The following is a 15,448-nucleotide window of genomic DNA, read 5'->3' as shown; positions in this document are numbered from 1 at the left end:
ACCCACTGAGCTGCTGCCAGCAAAGTCAAGGAAAAGGCCTGGCCAAACGCCACCTCCCGGACAAAGGCGTGTGTGCCAGGCTCCTCAGACTGCGGGCACAGCCAAGACTGGCAGCCCCGAGGCCCACTCATGTGAGGCCCCTCCACTTCGGCACACAGCCCAGAGATCTTTTCACACTCACTGCTGACATCCAAACTGATCAAATCAGATGGCTCTGCCAACAAAACAGCAACAATGTGGAAAAGGGAGACATAAATCAATGAATGGTATCCTGGCGAAATATGTAACTATTCTTTCTGCTTGCCAGTAGAGGCACTTCTGTGGACTCAAATATTTAATTAGTATCTCTTTTGTTTCCCAGTAATAATTAAAACAAACACACACACACACACACACACACACACACACACACAGCTAACATGAAGCAAAAAGAAAAAGAAAAACCAAGGGGCTTTGCTTAGGACAGTGGTCGGCAAAACTGCGGCTCGCGAGCCACATGCAGCTCTTTGGCCCCTTGAGTGTGGCTCTTCCACAAAATACCACGGCCTGGGCGAGTCTATTTTGAAGAAGTGGCGTTAGAAGAAGTTTAAGTTTAAAAAATTTGGCTCTCAAAAAAAATTTCAATCGTTGTACTGTTGATATTTGGCTCTGTTGACTAATGAGTTTGCTGACCACTGGCTTAGGACATAATGTTTAAGAGGCAGGCGAGACAGCTAACATGGCCAGGCAAAAATGCTCCTCCCATTAAAACAGGTACCCTGTTAGCACCAGCCAAACTCACTGGGCACTTTCACAGTCTGCAGCTGGGGGGCTGCCAAGAGATGCCCTTCAGACAAGGAAAAGAGGTCAAATCTTGGAGGGAAAGGGGTACCATCCAGCAAAGGTAGGGGAGCTGAGCCTTCCACAGTGACTCACCGCAGAGATGGCTTATGACTGCGATGCCAGAAGTAGGCAATCCAATAAAGGTAACCCTGGGAATAAAGGTAACCTTCCTCCCAAAGAGCATGAAGCTCCCAAAAATCCAAAACCTGACCAACTGCCCCAAGCGAAGCAAGAACTCTCTGAAGGGCATGCGTGTTATGCCTTTGGGAAAACAGAAGCCCACGCAAGTTTGTTATGAAGTCTGGCACTGACTCTAGTAGAGGGCATGAGACTAGCATATTACTGACGTGGCCACCATACATCCTGATGGGGACGCATGGACATTAGCCACCAGGACTCATCATCTCCCCTTGCTCTGAATCCGGTTCACCCAAGTATGGCCTGGCTCCTCACTGAAGCTGCACCCTTCAGGGGAGGGTGGTCCCACCTCCTCCTCAAAGGGCTGGTCACCTCTGTGAACTCACCCACCACTCCTCCCTTTCCCAGCCAGCCCGGGCATGCTGTGTACCTACAAGTCAGCCCTGCCTAGAGGCAGTCAATTCTTGAGGTACAGGCAAAACTGCAGATCACACCCCCTAGTGGATAGACTGGGTCCACCAGGGAACAGTGGGATTTAGACTACACCCCAGGAAATTTCCTTCCTTGGGGGTGTTTTTCCTTCAATGCTATTGCTTTGTTTGAATGCTCAAACCAGTATTTCCTAAATGGGGCCTGAGGAACCTGAAAGGCAGAAATGGTAAGGCCAAGGGGTGAGCGAAGAGAGGGGAAGGCGCTTTCAGGTTTTACTCAGGCACCTGCTCCACCGGACATGGGAAACCAAAGGAGGCGACTTTGGTTTCTGCAGAGATTGCTTTCAGTCCACACCATTAGCATCTGCAATTCCGGGGGGTGGGGGGACACGAAGCGCTATCATTCTGACACATCACCCTTTCTCCATCACTGCTGCCACTGTCTTAATGTCTTAAGTTCAAGTCCTCGGCATCTCTCATGCCAATTACTCTCATGGACTCATTTCTCCTAATTTCACAGTCTATACTGCCCACGAGCCAGCTTTCTAAAATACAGACCGGACCCTCTCTGCCTTAGTGAAAACCCCCAGCCTACAGGACAGAGTGCAACCCTGGCAGCACGTGCCAGGCCTCTGCCTGCACAGGTTTTGGAGTCACACAGATCTCAGCTGGCACTCAGACGAACCACTTGCTGGCTATGTGGGTACACTGGACTCTCTGTGCCCATTTCCCCCTCTGTGCACTGGGAATGACACGATCAACCTCCAGAGTTGCTGTGAGGATTAAACCCAAGTTGTAGAGAGCCCAGCTCTCCGAGGGCGCCACGCTGCCTACCCCGCCGCCCCCCACCTGGCTCTGGATCTGTGCTCCTCACCACCCGCATGGCTGCTTCACAGTGAATGAATATGAATTACTCAAGAGAAAAGAAGGCACATTGAGATCTAAAAATTAGGGTCATTCATAAACATTAAAATTAGGCTTCCAGCCGAAACCAGTTTGGCTCAGTGGATAGAGGGTTGGCCTGCGGACTGAAGGGTCCCGGGTTCAATTCCGGTCCAGGGCATGTACCTTGGTTGTGGGCACATCCCCAGTGGGGGGTGTGCAGGAGGCAGCTGATCGATGTTTCTCTCTCAGCGATGTTTCTGGCTCTCTATCCCTCTCCCTTCCCCTCTGTAAAATATCAATAAAATGTATTTTTTTTAAAAAATTAGGCTTCCAAAATGTGAAAGAAGCCAAAATTAACCCATTATCAAAATAATGCACGAGGAGAATGGGAAGGGGGGGGGGGGGGAGAGCATCACTTTGGGAGGAAATGCTTTTAAAACATACAGCTCTATGATTTTTTTGTTTGGACTCCCTTTGTTCCAAAGATTTAGGAAGATTGCATCTTTTCAAATGCTCACAAAGAACACATTTCTATTTTTTTTAACCTATTTCTTAATTAATATCTTCAGATGACTAAGAAGTATTCTTAAAGACTGACTGAATCTTCATAAAATTCTCAGAGATATTCTGGTATCAGTCACAACAAGCACCCTCTTGGAACTTAACTTCCTTTTCAGCATACTACTTGCTATGGAAACTCATTTATGATGCTACCACAAGTCAAAATCTGCCTGTAGCATGAGTACTCCAAGGCCCCACAAGAGAGACTTACAGGTCTAGGTGGAACGTGGCCCCATTTATTGAGCCAAATCTTACATCTATCAGATCTCTCCCACGTCAAGCTTTCCAGCTCTTGTGTCAGGTTCAACTCTACCATCTCCTTCCCAGCCCTTATCTGCCCTGCCCTTCCCCCACCCTCTCACACCCTCCCCAACCTTATCCTATAGCTCTTCCAATATCTCCCCTCCCGCTAGAAACACTCCACATTCAGTATCTTTTCCCTGCCCATAAAACGAGTAAAAAAGTAGAGAAGGGCACAAAATGGGCAAAGGGAAACTAGCTACATCCATCTTCACCTTCCTATCAAAGACCCTAAGCCAGAATGAAAACGATGACAGAAGGGTGGCTTCTGATTTGGGTCAGTGCCCTCCTTTTTAGATGATGGCAGGGACTGCCACAGTCCCTCTGTGTGTTGGGGGTTGGAATGGGAAGGTGAAGGCGGGAAGAATTATTCATAAGCCCAGAAGTGTACTTTAAAAGCCTTTTTCCCTTGAGGACAATTCCTACTGGAAGACTTAATCAATGCCATTATCCCGAGTGCCTGTGGGCAAAGGGAGAGAAAGGGGTGGGTGCCACCCTTTACTGAGCACCCACTGCAATTCACCAGTATATCTCATTTACTGTAAGGCAGACAATACCCTGACTTTACATATGCAGACACCAGGCTCAGAGGGGGCAGGTGATGGGATCAGGTGTGTACCCAGGCCCACCAGACACTACGACCCTTGGACTCATAAGCTTCCAGTGTCCCCACATGCTTATTATGTTAATACATGGTCCTGGGTTGGAGGGCACTTCACAGTTTACATGTTGTTTCCCAAATGCACTGCCTCATATAATATCACAACCCTGTAAGATAGCTAAGAATTCCTTGTTCGCTATTATAAAAGGCTGTTTAGTTTCAAAGATCAACAGTAACTTGCGTGAGCCAGCTGTAAGAGCTGTGCACTTTGAACTCTTTTTTTCTCACCTCACACTGTCTGATAAATGGTAGGGGCTCAAATGGTAACTATTATTAGCATCATGACATTTATTAATTTAACATCCCTTCGTTAAAGCAAATTTTAAACACACACACACACACGTGTGTGTAGTGTGTATATAACAGATATTTTAAAGATTCACCCTAATTGATCAAACCTTTACTTGTTGGAGAGAATATAATTTTACCACTAACTGTAGCTTCCAAGAAACTGACGAAAAACAATTACTGAAAATGATGTGGTCAAATCCAAAAAGGATTCTGAAAGCTACTAATGGAAGAAAACAGAAGGACAAGAGCATTCAGTTATAAAATACAAAAGTTCTCCTCTCCTTCCAGCATCATGGCTTGATCATTAATGTGCTGTTTGACTGGGCCATATCATTTCAATCTGTGATGACCCTTAGTATCCAAATCTGGATGGCCAGCAGGTGACCCGGAAGTTCTAGTGAGAGGCTGCCCAGAAGGTCTGAAAATAGGGCTGGGGTGGGCAGTTATTACCTTAAGCTATTTTTAATGTCCTGCATTTAGTGCACTGTTTGCCTATTAATTACACTCACTAAAAGAACCGTGAGAAATTCAGAAAGGATATATGCAACAGGAAGCAGCTCACCACTTTTTAAGCCAGAAAGAAAAAGATGACAGAAGTCGAGGTACTAGGATCCCAGCATCAGAGAGACAGAAGGAAATCTATAGTACTATGGCAATGAGATATCCTAGGGATGTTCTTCAAGTAAGGCTGCACCAGACCAGTCCAACTGAGCATCCACTCCAGGCTTGAAGGCTCAAACAAACAAACACAAAAATTCAAATCCACAAGTGAAACACACATTATTTTTCAACAAACAACTTTACAGTAAAGACAGCCTGCGTGAGAACAGTATTCATACTGTAAGTCTAGTACCAATTGTTATTAGTTTTTGGTTTTGTCTTGCTTTTTGCAATATTGCTTCTCATCTGTTTTAAGTCCATCCTAATTTCTTTATAGGAATAGGTTGAAATTGATTGTGTGACTAATCTAGTCTCACAAGGAAAAAGATCTGTTTCCCTCAGAAACCTACTCCTGCCACTATCAGATTGTATAGTTCTCTTTCTTTATATCCCATTTCACAGATAAGGAAACTGAGGTCCAGAGAGAGCAAAGTGACTCATTCAAGATCATATACCTGCTCATATATATCGAGAACTAGAACTAGAGCTCAAAAGACCCACAGTGTGGGTCTCCAGCTCTATCACTGTTGCTAATGAACTCGAACACTTGTGTCTTTTTTTCTGGGGAAGAAAAAATTAAGCCAGCATGAGTCATCTCCATTGTCGAGGGCCACCACACAGATTGTTCTAATTAAGCATCCAGCATCTCCAGAACCACTTGTTTCTAAAATAACCAACCTCAGCAAAGAGTAAAAGGCCATGTTTTATACCCCCTTCAGGATACTCGGGACCCTGTGAGCAGATGTGCTGCTCGGTTTGGGGGTTCTGGCTAGCCCAAACCAGGGAATCAGACCTTGGCGGTACTGGAGAGGGAATGAGGGGGCGGGGGCGGGGGCGGGGGGGGAAAGAGGGGGAGTCAGACAGCTTCCCGCTCCAGTCAGGATTTCATGGAGCCCACTCCTACTCACCTTGGAACCCCTAAACCACTCAGGGGTCCCTCCTCAACTTCCCCAGGACAAGAGCACTGCAGTCTGGGAGGTGCATGTGGCATATGGGGAAGGGCGGCACTCAACCCAAGCGGTGGAGGAAGCAATTCTCAGCTCCCTCCTCCACCTCTTACAGGAACTCCCCATCGGGGCTTCAGACGCCAGAGGCGTCCCCAACTCTCAACCTGACCCTCTCCCGGTCTGCCCCGAAACAGGCAAGAAGGAGGCACTACCCTCTCCCCAGCGCTCTGCCCCACGGCCGGCCGGTCCGCCGATCCCCAGGGTCCGTACCCGTGGCGCCGCCCTCTCACCGCAGAGCCCCCAGCCAGACACTCGTCCACTCACGCCCGAGACTCTGAGCGCACGCAACCGTTTCTCCCCGCCTACAGGACCCGCGTCTCCGCCTTCCCAAACCCCGCGCTCCCGGCCGCCCCGCCTCTGGCCCGGGACCCCCCCCGCCCCGCCCCGCGTCCTCCCGACACCCCAGTCCGCCGGCACCCGCACTTCCCGCCCGGCCCACGCAGGCTCGCCGTGCGCCCCAACTTTTTCCCGGCCGGGGCCCGGGCCCCGCAGCGGCAGGGATTCCGCGCCTGGAGCCGCAACAGCCGGGAGGGCGCGCGTCTCCTTGGCCCCTGCCCGCCGAGCGCGCACGAGTTGCGCTCGGGACCCGCTCGGCTTTCGGGCCTCGGCGGTCAGCCCGGGCGGCGGAGCCGGCGTGGCGGGAACCGCGCTGTCTTGGCGTCCGCACTCCCATCCAGCGCCGGGTCCCCGCGCCCGCCTCGCCGCCGCGCTCCGCTCACCTCCTCCCGCGCCGCCGCCGCCACTGCCGGGAATACGTGGCAGTGGCCGCCGCCGCTCGCGCGCCTCGCCTCGCCTCTCCTCTCCGCGCCCGCGCTCCTGCCTCCGGAGCGCCGGACCGCAGCGCCAGGCGCCCTCTGCCGCCGGGAAGCCGCATCTTCTCGCCCTAACCCTAACTCTCCGCCGCCCTCGCCGGGGCCTCCGCCCCCGCCACCCTCGTCTTCACTTCCCTGGCCAGCTTGGCTCGCGGCCCGGCCCCAACTCTCGATTCCCAATAGGAGCCGCGGGACCTGGAGATCGTCCCGCGCGCCCGGCCCCGGGCTCGCCGCTGCCTGTGGGGAGCCTGCCCCGACCACCGAGCTGCTCAGTGCCACCTCCCCTGGCTCCCGCGCTGCCGGGCAGAAGTCATCCCCGGGTTGATCCGTTCAGTTCCTGCTTCTCTGAATGCCTCGCCCACGAAACAGTAAAATCGGGAGCGGGTGGTGGTTAGAGGAGCACACTTGCCTCTCGTGTTCACCATTCTCTTTCCTGGGGCTAAGGTAGCGCCCTGCCTGGAATACCGAAGTGCGCCATAAATACTTATTGAGGAAGCAACAGAGTGAATCGATGAGTGAGATTTTTTCCTCTCTCCACACAAGCAGGCTCTTAAACCTCAAGCTATCCTGACCTGGATTTGCTTTTTGTAAATTACACACACACACACACACACACACACACACACACGTGCGCAGCTTTGCATGAATAAATGAGATTCACAATTCCCCACCTCAGACCAGCAGCAAAGCCACAAGAGGCACACAGCTAAATGTTATCCAGGGCTTTCAGTCAAAAAGACGGGTTTTAGATCTACTACTTAAAAGCTGAAAATCTCTGGAAAGCTGATCTCCTGGGTACCGTACCTCATCTGTAAATGAAGACTAATAAAATCTACTTCAGCCCTGGCTGGTGTTCTCAGTGGTTAGAGCGTACCCCCCTCCCCTCCCGCGCGCACTTAAGGATCACGGGTTGGGTTCCAGTCAAGGGAACGTACCTTGGTTGCAGTTTGGGGCGCGCGGGAGGCAACCAATGATGTGTCTCACATCAATGTTTCTCCCCCCACCTCTCTCTCTCTCTCTCTCTCTCTCCCCCCTCCTTTTCTCTCCCTCCCTTCCTCCCTCCATTCCAATCTCTCTAAAAAAAATCAATGGAAAATGGGAGGATTAACAAGCAAATAAAATATACTTCTTAGGGTTGTTGGGAGGATTAATTGAGATCACGCATTGTATGTAAAGTGCTTTACACACACACATACACACACGCATACCATATAGTAACTAAATGGTAGCTATTGTTAGCACATTACTGATCTAGCAGGCAATAAGAACTATAGGCAAATGTGTAAAATAATGGCCACCTACCTTTTCACCTGAAGACAACTGTAATGCCCTGGTTTGTGTGGCTTTATCACCTGACCAACAGGGCCAGCCCCCAAGCAAGGCCTCTCAGTTCCTCCTCCCCCCACCCCCAAGAAGGAACTGGCCTTGGTTTTCCTAAGAGCTGTAGAACTGGCTCCGCTGCAGGTTTTCCTCCTGCGTTTTGGTGGCCAATCTCTCAATGAACAAGTGTTTATTTTATGGCAAAGGCAGTGAAGGGATTGGGGCCCCTGCAGGCTACTGCCTCTTACTGTTTTCTTCTTGCCTTTCTCTCAACACCTTGAGGCCACCTTTTCACTTCTGAGGGCCTCCTTCCTGCTCCACAGGTAAAGCAGCAGTGAAGTGGCATCAGGTGGGACTTGGCTGGACTCCTAGTGCATCCACCTTGGGCTTCCGGCACCTCAGGCCCCTCGGTTCCACGCTGGTGCATAGCGTTTACCTGTGGCATTGAGAGAGAATTGGTGACCCAGTCTGTGAGTAAAGTCCTTGGAGCATATATGTGTTTAAGAAAAGGCAACTATTGATTAGTTTACAAACAGTTAGGGCACATCTCCTGAGTGTTGTGGGTGCTGTGACAGTGAAGGGAACAAACCTGGGTGAGGTAAGACTTCCACCCTCAAAGGAGTTTGCTATCTAGTGGAGGAGACAGGCGTGTACATACTAGGGCAGAGAGACGGTGGGCGGGGGGGCGGGGGGATGCTAAATGGGAAACGAGCAAATTGGGGCAGTATTGCAGTCTGAATTGCTTTCGTTCATTATAATTGCAAATGCCATTTTCCTCTGAATAGTATGTACATAACTTCCCAAGGCCACTGCTAAAAATTAATGAATAATTTTATGAGGCAAGCAGGGCCATTTGATGTAGGATTCAGTCCCCTTAATAAGGTGACTTCAAAAGCTTCCTTATACTAGTTGTAACATGTATATTGTGTCTTTGTGGAAGCACTATCATTTGTAAGTTAAAGTTGCATATCTTGCAATCCATGTCTAAGAGGGAACGTTCAAACGCTGTTACACTAATGGCCTCGAATGAATCGTACCGCAGTATGCATGCCTTTAGTGTCGCCCCCTTCCATAGTGACCCTGGGCTTGACCATGTGACATGCTTTGGCCACTGGGACATCAGCAAATACGGCAAAAGTAGGGACAGTTGATAGGCACGCTGGTCTTGGAACACTGCGGAGACAGTAAGGAAACTTGGTCCAACCTCCTTGAAGATGAAAGACCCAGGCAGAGAGAGGCTTGCCATCCCAGCTACGGCAGCCCCCAGCTGAGTAAGCCCAGGCAGGACCAGCCAAAAAAGACCCAACCAACCCAAGAATTGTGAGAAATACAATGGCTGTTTCAAGCCATAAGGGTTGGGTGGTTTGTTGTACAGCAACAGATAACTGATACATCATACAAAGGCCTTGTGGCAGTTGCAAGGTTTTGGTGAAATTCACCCAAGAGTCAATACACTCCTTACTGTTTCCTGTCAAGAAGCATTCGATTAAAGTCACCATGCCTCGGCTGAGCAGAGTATCCCACTTTACGGAATGCCTTCTTTCAAAGGACATCATTGAATTGGTTGCTGAGCCCAGAACTGTTTCAAATCCTTTGGCAGCCAACATGACAATGAGCTGGCAAAATCAGCGTGTCAGTGCATTAAATATTATAAAGCACAACAGGCATTATAGAGGTTGGTTGTGTTTCTCTCTCCCATTTTTTTCATGAACTTCTTAATGGTGGACATCTTGTCCAGTTGGACAATGTTTCTCCGTAGATATGAAACATCAGATAAGGAAGGGAAGTTAGAGATCAGCTAATCCACCGCCTCATTTTATAGATGAGGAAACTGGGACTAGGAGAGATCAGAAGAGCCTAACAAATTCCTAGGGCCCTGGAGCCTAGAGCAGAACTGGGATGGAATGACCAAGTCAAAGTTCTTCACAATGTTCATTGGATTTTTCTGCTTTTCCTTTATGACATTTGTTGCTACTAAAAATTTCCTCCTCGTGCTTAAATATCTTTACAACCTTCCTTTGCATTGAAGACAAATCCAAACTCAGTGTGGTCCCAGGAGGTCTGGTACAACTTGCCCCTCCAGAGGCACGGGGTCTACTCTGCCCCTCACTCAGCACTCTGCCCACTCCGGTTTTTTCTGTTCTTGCATCATCCACCCAAGATTCCAAGCCCTGGCCCAGTCTGTGAAGAATGAGACTCCTAATCATCAGGGTGTTGTTACCACAAGAGAAAGTGAATCAAAGGTGACAAAATCGCTGACTGTCCACTACATTCTCCCTCAGGCCTTGGTTTCCTCAGGAAAGCTTTTCTTAACCACTCCATCTGTCACACTCTGTCATGACACTCCTTGTTTTGCCCTGTTCTTAGCACATTTTTATAATTACACGTGTGTTTATTTGTTTCTTTCATTGTTCTCCCTCCATGGGAGAAAAGGGGCAGTGTTTGCTTGCTCACTATTATATCTGTGTCACTTGGCATAGAGACTGATATTTTTTTTTAAATATATTTTATTGATATTTCACAGAGAGGAAGGGAGAGGGATAGAGAGCTAGAAACATCGATGACAGAGAAACATCGATCAGCTGCCTCCTGCACACCTCCCACTGGGGATGTGCCCACAACCAAGGTACATGCCCTTGACCGGAATCGAACCCAGGACCTTTCAGTCCGCAGGCCGACGCTCTATCCACCGAGCCAAACCGGTTTCGGCAGAGACTGATATTTATTGAATAAATGAATTAATGAGTGAATGAATAATATAGGCCTCAAGGTTCTTCTGACTCGTCCATATGACATAAGCTTTGTAGAAATGGGCGAGAAAAAATAATATGGTGAGTGTGGATTTGTGGGAGACATGCCACGCTGGGTCCCTGTGTGCTGCTGTGAAGAGGATGAGGACTCACACGCGGGATAAATAAGGAAACACTGCCTTGTGTGTCAGTGATGTGCCAAGTTAGGCTGTTCTGTGCTGGTTCTGAGGGACAAAGGATATAAGCAGGAAAGCAAGAGGAGGGAGGTCTGGAACAATGAAGGCCACATGCCTCAGGGCATTTGCTGAAGTGGGAGCCCTCAAAAATGAACCTGGATTCATGGTCTGGCTATAGCTACCAGGAGCAGAGGTCGGTGGCCTATGTTCATGAACCCGCTCCCTGGCCTATCTGTGCCTGGCTCTGCCGACGCCGTAGCAGAAGTCCCAGGCTTTTCTGCCAGTGGCCACAGGTCCCTGGAGAAGCTTTTGCCAGTCAGGGGCAAAACGAGAGGGTATTGGAGCAATGTAAAGCAAATGTATTCCATTTTTGTATCAGTGAATATTCTGTTTGTGATAGCTTGAGTGCTTTGTTTTTGGTCATTTTTTGGCTAAATAAAAAGTTGGCAACCTCAGTTTCACCCCTCAGTGTTTCTGTCATGTTACTGGTCTATGCAATCTGAAAGCCTCAGTCGTTTACCCAACGCTTAGCTGAATACAGTGCTCAAACAATGAACTCCTTTGGCAATGCTTCCCTCCACAGGTGCTCAATCGGTGTTAATAGGGGTTAAATCTGATATGAGTTCCAAAAGCCAACATTATGAAAAGATCCTTCTAGATGGAAAGGGGTAAAAGTTGCTTTCTCTAAGCTGAGCGGAAAATATCCAACTTCTTGTCTCTGAGAAGTAGTATAGTATGAAGTGCCATCCACTTACATGTCTACCAGAAGTTAGCCTACCCATTTCATGCAGTTTGCTGGGATGTGAATTCCTCAGAGAAAACTGCCTAAGTATCAAGTAAAAATGTTTTTTTCTCTCACTGGTAGTAATATCATATATATATATTTTTTTTTTTTAAACAAAGACTTTAAACAAAATTATACCTACTCAACGCCACAGTAAAGGTAGCCTTGCCCATTTTTTTTTAAAGCTATAAAATTCCATATAAGGAAATGTTTTAAGATTTCAGCTTTCATTTGCACAACGGCACTGGATCACTAATGAAAACTTCAACCGAGATCTTCATGCTCGCTGCTCTGGTTTTGTGGAATTTAAGACTTCAGTCAAAGGATGGGAAGGCAGCCCTACCCCACTGCCAGCACCTGAGCAAACTCGCAAGCCAAGAACATCAGTGGAGGCCCTGGCTGATAGGTCAGTTGGCTAGAGCATCCTCTAGAGCAGGTGTCCTCAAACTACGGCCCGCGGGCCACATGCGGCCCGCCGAGGACATTTATCCGGCCCGCCAGGTGCCACTGCCTGTCCTGCTTAGCAGCGGACTCGTCCCGAGCCCGCAGTGCACATAGGAATTTGTTCATAGTTTTTTTTTAAACTATAGTCCGGCCCTCCAACCATCTGAGGGACAGTGAACTGGCCCCTGTTTAAAAAGTTTGAGGACCCCTGCTAGATATACCCAAGTTGCGGGTTCGATCTCCAGTCAGGGCACATACAAGAAAAAGAAATCAATGAATGCATAAATAAGGAGAACAACAAATCGATGTTTTTTTTTTTCTCTCTCTCTCTAAAATAATTTAAAATTCTTTAATTATTTAAATTCTTTAATTAAGTTGCATTCTTTCAACTTAATTTCCTCACATTTTTCTCCCTGCTGGCAAATGTTAAGTTTCTATTTCGGGAAACATAAGAGCTTCATTAACTTGCCTGTCTTCATGCTTGTCTAACTCCTTTCAGGGTCTCTGTTTTTTCTTGGGAAAATCAGACCACAGTAACACCACAAATCCCCTGAGTCGCATTAAAGGAGGACCAGTTGGCCTGTGTGGAACAGAGCAGGGAGCTTCACCCTTGTTCCATAGGCTGTAAATAGCCCTCTATAGGTTTTAAACTCCAAACCGAAAGCAACACATTAATTACCTTATCTCTCAGATCCACAACCCTCAGGATCTTCCTCGGTGACTCAGACACCAGCTGTCCCTTTGGGTTGGGCACATTTTTAACTTCAAAAGTATTTCCTATCAACTGTGTCTTTGTCCCCAACTGCGCTTCATCATTACCAGAAAGCAGCGAGATGGTTTCTAGCCTGCACTTCACTCTTCAATCCCGCCACGCATATTACCGAGCACCTCGTATGGGCAGGCCATGTATTGAGCTTTATGGACACAGAAGCAAGCAAAAAAGGATACAGTTCTTTCTCTCCCTAGAGAGGCTCACAGATCAGTGGGAAGTAAACATAATTACAAATTATGTTAAGTATTTTGAGGAAAAAAAAGCAACAAGATGCTAATAGGAAGTTTAATAAAGGGGCCTAGTTTTAAATTGAGAAGTCTGGTTCATAGATACAGAGAACAGACTGAGAGCTGTCAGAAGGGAGCAGGGAGTAGGGCTGGGTGAAAAAGGCAAAGGGATTAAGCAAAAATAAAAAATAAAAACCTTTCATAGACAGACAACAGTATGGTGATTACCAGAGGGAAAGGGGAGAGGGGAGGTAGGAGAGTGTAAAGGTGGGTAAATGGTGATGGAAGGAGACTTGACTTGGGGTGAACACACAATACAATGTACAGATGATGTGTTATAATTTCATTAACCAATATCACTCCAGTAAATTCAATAAAAATATGCAAATTTTTAAAAGGTAAAATAGATAAATAAATCTGGGAAGACCTTTCTGGAAGTGACTTCAAAGCGGAGACCTGAGAGATGGATGGATGTTGACCCAGTGAGCAGCCCATTGGGCACATGGTCCTTCTCACCCAAGGCCTCTGTATGGCTTCCATACTGAGCAGGAGTGTGAGTTCTCAGTGTCTCTTTACTTTCAGAGGGGTGTCCTGGAGCCCTGTCCCCGACAGGTGCTGACACAGGGCAGGGACACCCCAGGTTCTCTCCTCTCCACTCAACCCACACTCTATTCTCTGAACCCCTCAGTCCCCTTGGCTACAGCACTTAGGCGAGTACTGCAGGTGAGTATCTCACCTGGCTCCTGTGTGTGTGCAGTCCCCACACCTAAGCTGTCAGGTGCACAGTGCCTGAAAGAGAGTTTGACTAGCAGCTGTGGGTCCATGAACACCCGTTCGGTGGAACTGAATTTCATCACAGCATTTAGCAGTGTGGCCAACATCTGATGTGAAATAAGAGCAGAGATTGCAGGAAAATGCCCTGAAGAGCATAGGTGTGGACGCACTTCCTGAAGCTTCAAGGAGGCGGGCTTGTATGGCTTTGATTGACACTGTGAGGCCACAGTCCCTCTGCTCTAAGGCCGTTCCACCTGCAGGATACAGCATTGATTTAACAACAATTTACTTTTTTTTGGGGGGGGGGGAGAGGGGAGAAGTCTGCTTTCAATGTATACATTGAGAGCCATATCCTCATTTCAGGAACATTAAAATGTTCCCAGAAGGTATGTCTTATAATAATAATTTAAAAAGCTGTACTTATCATCACTTTTCATGAGACTTAAAGTAAACTTTGTCTTCTCTTTTGCCTGCCTCATGTCCACACCATTTCCTTTTTTGTACTAAGACCTCAACTTCCTTGAGAGAAATTATTCTTTCTCATTAGATCTAGCCTGTTGAGGTATTTAAGCAAGATGCCCAGCTTTCTCCCAGTGATGGGACAGGCACCTGACCAAGCCATAGGCCATTCAGACATTGGAACAATGATCAGAAGGGCATAGGCTGGCCACAGGGGGCACTTGCTCATTCCGGATGTGGCTCCTGTGTGTGTGCAGATAAGACTGTTCTGTCACTTCTGCTACAAACTCCCTCTAACACTGCCTAGTTTCAGAGTTAGATTGTTGTTTACAACCCCCCCCCCCCACCCAGTGCTGAATAGTGCAGTGCCTTTGACTGTTGATACATCTTGAACTGGAGTTCTTAACCTGGAGTCTGTGGACTTAAAAATGGTTCATGGAAGGGCATCAGGAGGACCACAAACATGATAGAACTTTTGTATCTGTAGATAAACACTCTTTTTTCTTTGTCTGAGATGGTCTACAGCAAGCATGTCAAACTTGCAGCCCGCGGGCCGCATGTGGCCCACAACAAATATTTTTGAGCCCACCCAATATAATAGTATATAAGAAACGTTTTAATAAAAATTTCACAACTTACTTTTTACAATATCCTGTTATACATAATCCTATCTAATAAAAGAGAAACATGCAAATTGACCGTACATCTGCTATGCCCACAAACCATGCCCACAAGCCAATCAGAAGCGAGTATGCAAATTAACCCAACCAAGATGGCAGTGGCCATGGAGCTGGAGCAAGCAGGAGGCTTGGGTTGCCCCCAGTGCTGGAGGAAGCCAAGCTTCCCAACCACCCTGACCTGCCCTGGCCTCTGCTCAAGGCTACAAAGTTTCAATTATAGAAGATAAATAAATCTCAACAAAGATGGCCATGGCCACAGAGCTGGAGCCAGCTGGAGGCTTGGGTTGCCCCCGGTGATGGAGGAAGCCAAGCTTCCCGCCACCCTGGCCTGCCCTGGCCTCCACTCAAGGCTACAAAGCTTCAATTATAGAAGATAAATAAATCCCAGATACCTGCTTCCAGCCTATGCTTGGGTTGCCGGGGGGGGGGGGGGGGGGGGGCGGGGATGGCTGGCCTGCAAACCACCACAGGCCCCTCACCCAGGCCGCCCCACA

General features: G+C 48.1%; 1 protein-coding gene across 5 annotated transcripts in view; it reads right to left on the bottom strand.

Moving 5' to 3' along the window:
- The window catches only part of SMCO4 (single-pass membrane protein with coiled-coil domains 4), a 69,192-nt gene extending 62,614 nt beyond the window's left edge, over window positions 1-6,578 (bottom strand). For 2 of the 5 annotated variants that reach the window (XR_013958987.1, XR_013958988.1), the window contains exon 1: window positions 6,476-6,578. The gene's annotated coding sequence lies outside the window, so the exon portion shown is untranslated. Of the gene's footprint in view, window positions 1-4,651; window positions 4,795-6,475 lie in introns of those variants that run through there. The other 3 variants (XM_080640191.1, XM_080640194.1, XM_080640192.1) reach the window with 2 other exon arrangements.
- Between the last annotated feature and the right edge of the window lie 8,870 nt (window positions 6,579-15,448).

Source organism: Plecotus auritus (genome assembly GCF_963455305.1).
Source record: "Plecotus auritus genome assembly, chromosome: 9".
NCBI classification, from domain to species: Eukaryota; Metazoa; Chordata; class Mammalia; order Chiroptera; family Vespertilionidae; genus Plecotus; species Plecotus auritus.
Note: the sequence above shows the minus strand (reverse complement) of the source record. Positions and strands in the feature narration are given on the sequence as shown.